General features: G+C 38.7%; 1 non-coding gene across 1 annotated transcript; it reads right to left on the reverse strand.

The window, feature by feature from the left end:
* Positions 1–2,910: 2,910 nt before the first annotated feature.
* Trnaa-ugc (transfer RNA alanine (anticodon UGC)) lies at positions 2,911–2,984 on the reverse strand. The gene has a single exon. It is a non-coding gene; the product is annotated as a tRNA-Ala (tRNA).
* Between the last annotated feature and the right edge of the window lie 5,220 nt (positions 2,985–8,204).

The raw sequence follows: 8,204 nt of genomic DNA on the forward strand, positions 1-8,204 counted from the left end.
TGGAAGGTGACTGAAAACTTTTTCATCATTGCAACCAAAATACCTTACAAGAACAATTTTAAGGAGTTTTCAAAAAGTTTATTTTGGTTCATAGTTTTAATAGTTCAGTCCATGGTCAGTCAGCTCCATTGCTTAAGCCTGAAGGGGCAGGGGGTTAGCAAGGATGGTGGAATGTGATGGACATCATTATTCAAAGTACATGTATGAAGACACGAATTGGTGTGAACATATTTTATATACAACCATAAATATGAGAAATTGTACTGTATATGTTTAATAAGAATTGTAATGCATTCCACTGTCATTTATTTTTTAAAAATCAATTGAAAATTTAAAAAAAGAATATGATGGCAGAAGGACATGGTGGAGGGAAGCTGCTCAGGTCATAGCAGCCAGGAAACAGAGCAGAGGAACCAGGGACAAAATATATAATCCCCAAGGCACACCCCCAAGTGACCTACTTCCTCCAGTCATAACCTATCTGCCTATAGTTATCACCAAGTTCAGTAGTTCTTTCAAAATGGATCAATCCACTGATTAGGTTGAAGCTCTCATAATCTAATCATTTTACCTTCTGCATTAACATGGGAGCTTTGAAGGGAAACCTTATATTAAGACCACAGCACACTGAAACACCATTAATGCCTGGTCCTTACTCCTTGAATATACTGTTTAAAAATGGGTATTTAAAGCAATATTAACTTTATTGGTGTTGTCATTTGGGACCCATCTATAATAGGGAAGCCAGAGTTTAACACCTACTCTTGGCTTGTTACTCTCTCAAAGTTCACCAACACCCACAAACAAGCCAGTAATAGTCTCTCAAATGTGGCATAACAGGTGGTAGTTTCAGACTAGTGCCACAAAAAATCTAAATATGCTACTGAATAGTGTCCACATCTGTTTACCACAAGTTTCAATCTGCATAAATGTCAGCTACTAACAATTTAGCAGTCAAATGGGCTGCACAGAGCCTCCAGTCTATGCAATAGACTCAGTGACAAGGATGATATCTGGAAGGACAAAGTATAAGGAGGTATACTTCCAACATGGCACAGAGAGTACAAAGTATTCTTGAATTTTTTCACAAACCAAATGAGGCTATAGTAGGGTAGAATAGTCTTCTTAAGCACTTCTGCCTCTACTTGTACCTTGATCAGTGTTGGGACATCTTTCATGTACTGTGGAATTCTACTCTGCTTTATTGATACCAAATGACTTGACTGGTGAGTCCTAGTGGACTCCCAGGTATCCATTCATCCCACTACTACTGTTCTAATCATGGCATTTCCCCATAGAGAATATCCATTACAAGTGAAATACACATTTTTAACACAAGTCTTCCAATAGTACATTCAGCAGTTACAATATCTTGCCTGGGAAGGCTCAAAAACATATATCAATCTAGTGTCCAATATGAGATTTATTTCCAAATTCAAAGTAAAATATTGGCTGTGTCCAGGGGGAATTCTAACTAGTACAGTGACTTGTGCTACATGATCTTTAAGCTGTAAAACAATTTAGTATCTTTGAGTGTCATCATTTCTTCATCACACATGATGAGTACATGAGGCCTCCAATTCCAGATACATAAGGAGGAGCTTCAAATGTTTGCCTAAAGCTCTTTGTTCTTAAAAGAATAAAGAACAGAATAGAAAAGTAGTGCTAAAGGCATTAAATTAATTACCTTCAGAATAGTCCAAACCTCAACAATGGGTACTAGGTCTTCCAGATAACCCACCTGCCATTAGTAAAGCAGACAATGCTAACTTGGCTTGGAACATGGGGCTCTCAAATTCTAGTCAAGTTGCCAAGCACAAATATTTTCACTGAGTATTTAGCCAAACTTACTATTCACTATATGAATACTTTTCTTCATAACTGTCTGTCTTTTTTCACCAGTTAATCAATGAGATCTCCAGGATCCTATACCATATGGCTAGTTGACATGCAGATTCATGCCTGTATGACTCTAAAAAGGAATTATGCCTTTATCAGCTTCCAGGAAGAGATAATTTTAAAAATCCCATAAAAATGACTCTCAAGGCTGAGGCAGGAGGAAATTGCAAGTTCAAGGCCAGCCTCAGCAACTTAGAAGAGCACTCAATAACTTAGCAAGACCCTACCTCAAAAATATAAAAAATTAAAAGGGCTGGGGATACAAGTTAGTGGTAAAGCATTCCTTGGTTCAATCCTCAGTACCCTCCCCCCAAAAAATCCATAAAATCATTCTCTCAAAACCAGGTAGGGCAAAGCCCTGTGTAGTTTTGCCTTTAGATTAAAAGAAACAGGCAAATCTCCCAGTAGTTTTGTGATAGGAACAAGGTTTCTCTAGGAAATATAAAAATTTTTAGTTTGTAGAATACAGGAGTAGTTTTCAGCACACAGAATTCAATGAGTGAGCTCACATACATTATTTCAAAGTAATTGGAAGTTGAACCCTAAATTTTATTGCAGATTATATGTGTCCCTCACTGGTGGAAATCCAAGAACAGAGAGATTGATACTTTCAACATGCCAATCAACAAGAAACATAATACAATGAAACTTTGGGCAGAAAGGAACTTTTTTCTCTGAAACTATAGGAAAATTCACATTTTAAACATATAATATATACAATACCCATTATTGCACAGTGAATACAGTGAATCAGGTCACAGGATCCTTATAACAAAATCACTTATAATTCTGCATCTTTTCCCTGAATGTTCTCTTAGCTGCATTTAGTTATTTGTTACAGAAATATAACCCAGAAATATTTTTACAAACACTATAACACCAGCTTCCAGGATATGCCATCCATTCTCCTTGGTTGGAAGGATAGGTTTGAACATTCACTTTTTAGGCCACATGCTAGACCTAAAACTGCATATTTATCAATAACTAGGCATCAAATTTGTAGGTATTTTTTTGTGGTGCTGGGGATTGAACCCAGGGCCTCGTGCATGCAAGGCAAGCACTCTACCAACTGAGCTATATCCCCAGCCCAATAGGTATTTTTAATCCTACCTCTTATTGCCTACCTTTCCTAATTATTTTACTAAAGATAGTACATAATATCAGATCCTAGAGAATCTATCTTACCCTAACTTGGCCAACACATCTTGGAAGAGTTTGAAAAATGGGAGGACCATTATGACAATCCCAGCCTGTAAACAAATAACATGATACACAAATTCAGGGAGACTTAGGTCTCACAATATGGCCCTTGTTGCCCTTCTAGATCTTGGAAACTTTTATGTCTTCTGACCTTCCCTTTTCTGTTCTACCAGATCAGTGAGTCTCTTCTCATTCAATAAGCTAGCCACTGCAATCCCAGGTGCCACAGATCTCAGTTGCCTTATGCATCCTTACATGGAACAGGTAACTCTTCAGTGTGGGGACCCTATCTCCTTTCTAGTCCATGAATAGGAGGAGAGAGTATATGCTATCAGATACTGCTAGCCAGAAACCTGGCCAGCATGACCTCTCTCTAATAAAAGGGCATCATACATTTATTGGTCATATGTTCAAGGCCAGATTTGTTAGATTTTTCATAAGGATATGCAAGGTAGAGGATATGTCCAAACGTATGGTTCTAGCAAAAAGATAAACCACCACATTTACAATTAGACACTTTTACCAATAGAAGGATAGCATTAACTGAATTAGAGTAAATTATATTCCATGCTTTTATAATTATGCCAAAATGAATTCTGATGTTATGTATAACTTAAAAGAACCAATTAAAAAAAAGAAAAAGACAGCATTGAAAGAAGGAACAAGTCAAAACTGCCATTTCCCCCATGATCCTTATGCCACACATCAGAGAAGACACACAATAAGTAATAAAAATTACTTCAATGTAGTTTGTAAAATACTCTTGTGGAGGAACCACTTCTAGACTTCAACTTAGTGGTTTTCTATTCACAGCTATATACTCACATGAGAGCAAGGAAGAAATTCCTGTATCTCAGTAGATCCTGAAGGATGAGAAAACAGCTTCATTAGGAGGATGATTGAAAGGACTGATCCATGTTATATATATATCAGAAATTTTCACTTATATTCCCTGGAGTTAAGAGTGACACAGGCATGGTATCTGATTTGGTAGTTAGAAAGGTGAAGCCTGAGGTGCTTCTGCCAGAAAGCACAAAAGGATGCTGTCTGGGAAGAAATCTTCATTTCCATCAGCTGCAGAACAAAGAGCTAGGTTTGCCAAGATGAATTTGCAGACTCTGAGAAAAAGGTATTTTCTCTATTATCATGAGGGAGGAATGATTTCTGATATGCAATGGTATAGCCACTGCAGAAAACACTTAGGCAGGTCTTCTAAAATCAAACATAGAATTACCATATGACCCTGCAATTCTAGTACTAGGTGTACCCAAGAAAATTCAATATATGTTCACACAAAAACTTACTCTTAAACATTCATAGCAGCATTATTCACCAGGCCAAGAGTGGAACCAAATGCCCATTAGTTAATTAATGGTTAAAGGAAATGCTTGTATGATAGAATATTACTCACCCATAAAAAGAGAGGCAGATTGGTACATATTGCAACATAGATGAACTCTGAAAACAATTATGCTAGATGAAAGAAGCCATTTTCAAATGATGACATGCTGCATAATTCCAAGGAGAGAAAATTGTCATGAGCCAACTGTAGGCCATGTGTGGACTATGCTGCGCATATAGCCTAATAAGGGGCTAAGTCTGGCATTAGGAACCTCCCATGGCACCCCCACAGGGATTGATCGCCTGATGCAAGTGAACTGCCCCCTCAAGCTCTGCCAGAGATCCCACACAGTACCTGAGATGGATGTGACCTGCCAAGATGTCAATCAACCTGCTGACTGAAAGATAGCATGAAGCAAGACTCCACCCTTGAAACTTTATTCCTGCCTTTGATGTCCCCTGATATAAATAAGCAAGTGCAGCTCCATTTTGTCAGAGTAGAGAAGCTCGAGCCATCGTCCTGCCCCCACTTTTGAAACTACTTTCTGTGTCCTGTGGTTTTTTCATCCTTCTATTTTTCTTAGCTTTTATTTCTCAGCCACCCCATTCCACTGAGGGGAACCCCATTTAATGTCTACAATAGGCAATATCAGAGAGCCAGAAAATAAATTAGTGGTTGTGAGATAATGGGGAAAAGGGGGAACTGAGAGTGACTGCTGAGAGGAACGTGGTACCATTTCTTGGGTGACAGAAATATTCTGGAATAAGATAGTGGTGATTGTACAATGCTGTGATTATACTAAAAACCTCTGAATTGTACAATTTTAAATGGTGAATATTATGTATGTCAATTTTAAAAAACTGCAAAATCATGCCAAGTATGGTGGATCACAGCTATAATCCCAGTGACTTGGGAGGTTGAGTCAGGAGTATGGCAAATTCAAGGCCAGTCTTGGCAACTTTGTATGACCCTGTCTCAAAATAAATTTTTAAAGAATTTTAAGCCTAGGAATGTAGTTCAGTTGTAAAGAATCCCTGGGTCCAATCCCCAGGTGCCACAAAAAAACCTACAAGATAAAATAATAACAAACATTTATTAAACTCAAAGTTTGTGTGGGTCATGAATTTAGGAATAAACTTGCACAGTGCATCTCATGAAGTTAGAGTCAAGATATTAACCAAGGATGTGCTTATTGAAATGACTGCAGCTAGACAATCTGCTTCCAAAGTTGTACCACCACAAGACTGGCAGCATAATGCTGATAGATTTTGGAAAATTTCAGATTCTTCCCACAGGAGTGTCTCTGGAAGCTGGAAAAGTGTCCACACAACTTGGTGGATGATTTCCCCCAGAATGACTAACTCCAGTGAAAGACAAACACTATCCTCTTTTTATGACCTACCTTCAGAAGTCACAAAACATTATTAACACTGTATATATTCATTAGAAGTAAGCCCACAAGTCCAGCTTAGAACCTAAGGTAAGGCTTCACATTTATCCTAACATTTTAATTTGATCACATGAGGAAGGCATTATTCTCTCTCATCTACAGATGAATAAACTGAGGTTAGAGAGATCAAATACATTTCCCAAGATCATAGGATCAACAGGTGCCCGAGCTCTTTTATTTACTGATTGATTGACTTTTACTTTTAGCAGTGCTAGGGATTAAACCCAGGGCCTTGCACATGCTAAGCAAGCACTCTACCACTGAGCTACACTTCCAGCCCCTAAGGCTCAATTTTTAACCTACAAACAGTTACCCCAAACCTGTGCTCTTAACCTCCATCAATGATCCATCTATCCTTTCTTCCATATTTCTGCCCTCCCTTATTTACTTCCTCCCTTCCTTTTGAGACACCACATTCCCAACTCTATTTTCTAATTTTTGTTTTGAGACAGGGTCTCTCTAAGTTACCAGGCTAGCCTCAAACTTTTGATCCTCCTGCCTTCAGCCTCTCAAATCTCTGGGATTACAGGCATGTGCAACTGCACGAGGCTTCAGTGGTGTTTCTTAACCAGACATGCCCATGTGTGAAACCAAAGATACATGTGCCCCAAAGGACCAGTTAAATCATTCATAGGGCTGAGGTCCAAGCATATGAAAGGAATTTAAGCTTCCTGAGTAGTGCTGGGGTGCATCCTGGATTTAGAACTGTTCCCTGAGCCACATGATTTTATATTACTAATATGGACAACTGATTGCTTGATGATACATACTTTGAGGACAGAGACCCCACTTCAAGCTTCCTCATGGAAGCACTATGTCTACCTGAAGGAGGCAGGTACCCCGGAAGGATTAATGAGAGAAGGATTATGAGCAACTGCCACCCAGAGTGGGTATTGCTAGGAGTTTCCAAGGGGACAGAAGGATGCATAGGCTGTGCCTAGAAAATGACCAACCTGGTCACTTTCTCCAGTGCAGGAGATTCACTGGGGCCCACCTAAAGGCAGTGACTGCTGCAGACAGAGCCATCTCAATCCAGCCCAGAGTAAAAAAGGATATCGGGAAATTTGTCCAGTACAAGTTTGGTCTCTCTCAGTCCCAAGTGGACTCTTGTTTGGGGGTGATTTGAGGGGCCCCATCGTATCTAAATAATATCAAAGAGCTTCAAAATTAACACTAACCACTGGCCCCCTTTGGTGCTATATGTTCCATGGTAGCAATGCAGGTACTCTACAGAAGCTTTTGTACAAAGATGTATGCAGAACAATACACTTGGGACTTAAAACCCAAGGGGAAAGATTTTATCAGCAATGCTTCTGCCTAAAGTCTTTTTGGCCCTTTGGCTGGGAGGGGCACCAGAACACTAGGTCCCCCTGGAAGAAGACATTAGAACTAATGGTAAAGGGGTCCTTCTTACCCTACCAACAGTTGTAAGTTGTTGACTTCTCAAATGAAGAGTTCTTTCAGGCCTGAAATTGGTGTTTCAATGCTATTTGAACAGACTACTTTTTTGAGACAACTTTCATCAGTATTTTCTTCTATAGGTTTGAACCCAGTATCTTTACCCTCTCCAAAAGTGAATTTCAGATATTTCACTTTTCCAGAATTGTTTTTCTAATTTTAGAGATATGAACTTATTATAATAAACCAGTCACTGTAAAAGGACAAAATGTAACCTTTTGCTACCATCTAGTGGAACTACTAAGCTTTACATGGAAACACTTTTTGTCCTAACAGTCATCCTACTGTTTCAGCCATCACCAGAAAATACCCCTAATAAAAACATAAAGAGATGTCCCTGATGTCCATCTTGACAAGAGCCCTATCCTTTTTTATGTCTTGTGATACATACACCTACAGATCCTTTGAACTGAGTTTACAATAGCCACAAGTAGCATAAAGTTTACGTGTCCATAAGAATAATCGCAATATTTAAAGTTATTTGTAGGGGCTGGGGATATGGCTCAAGCGGTAGTGCGCTCGCCTGGCATGCATGCAGCCTGGGTTCGATCCTCAGCACCACATACAAACGAAGATGTTGTGTCCGCTGAAAAAAACTAAAAAATAAATATTAAAAAAAATTTAAAAAATAAAAAAATAAAGTTATTTGTAGATGACAGAAAGAACAAAAGGAGCTAAAAGAAATTCAGAACTACAATGTGATGACCTTTCAGACTTCTCTATTCTGAAGACATGAGGTCAGCCAATGGAGAGAAAGTAGCTCCAATAATTCTCTAATCCACTCAAAATCTGGCTAGAATTCTAAGCTGCTATGTGAGGAAGAGAAAACTAGTTATTGATCAACATTCATACTCT

Source organism: Marmota monax, unplaced genomic scaffold (assembly GCF_021218885.2).
Source record: "Marmota monax isolate L192 unplaced genomic scaffold, Marmota_monax_Labrador192_F-V1.1 WCK01_AAM20220418_F8-fsc00307, whole genome shotgun sequence".
Lineage (NCBI taxonomy): Eukaryota > Metazoa > Chordata > Mammalia > Rodentia > Sciuridae > Marmota > Marmota monax.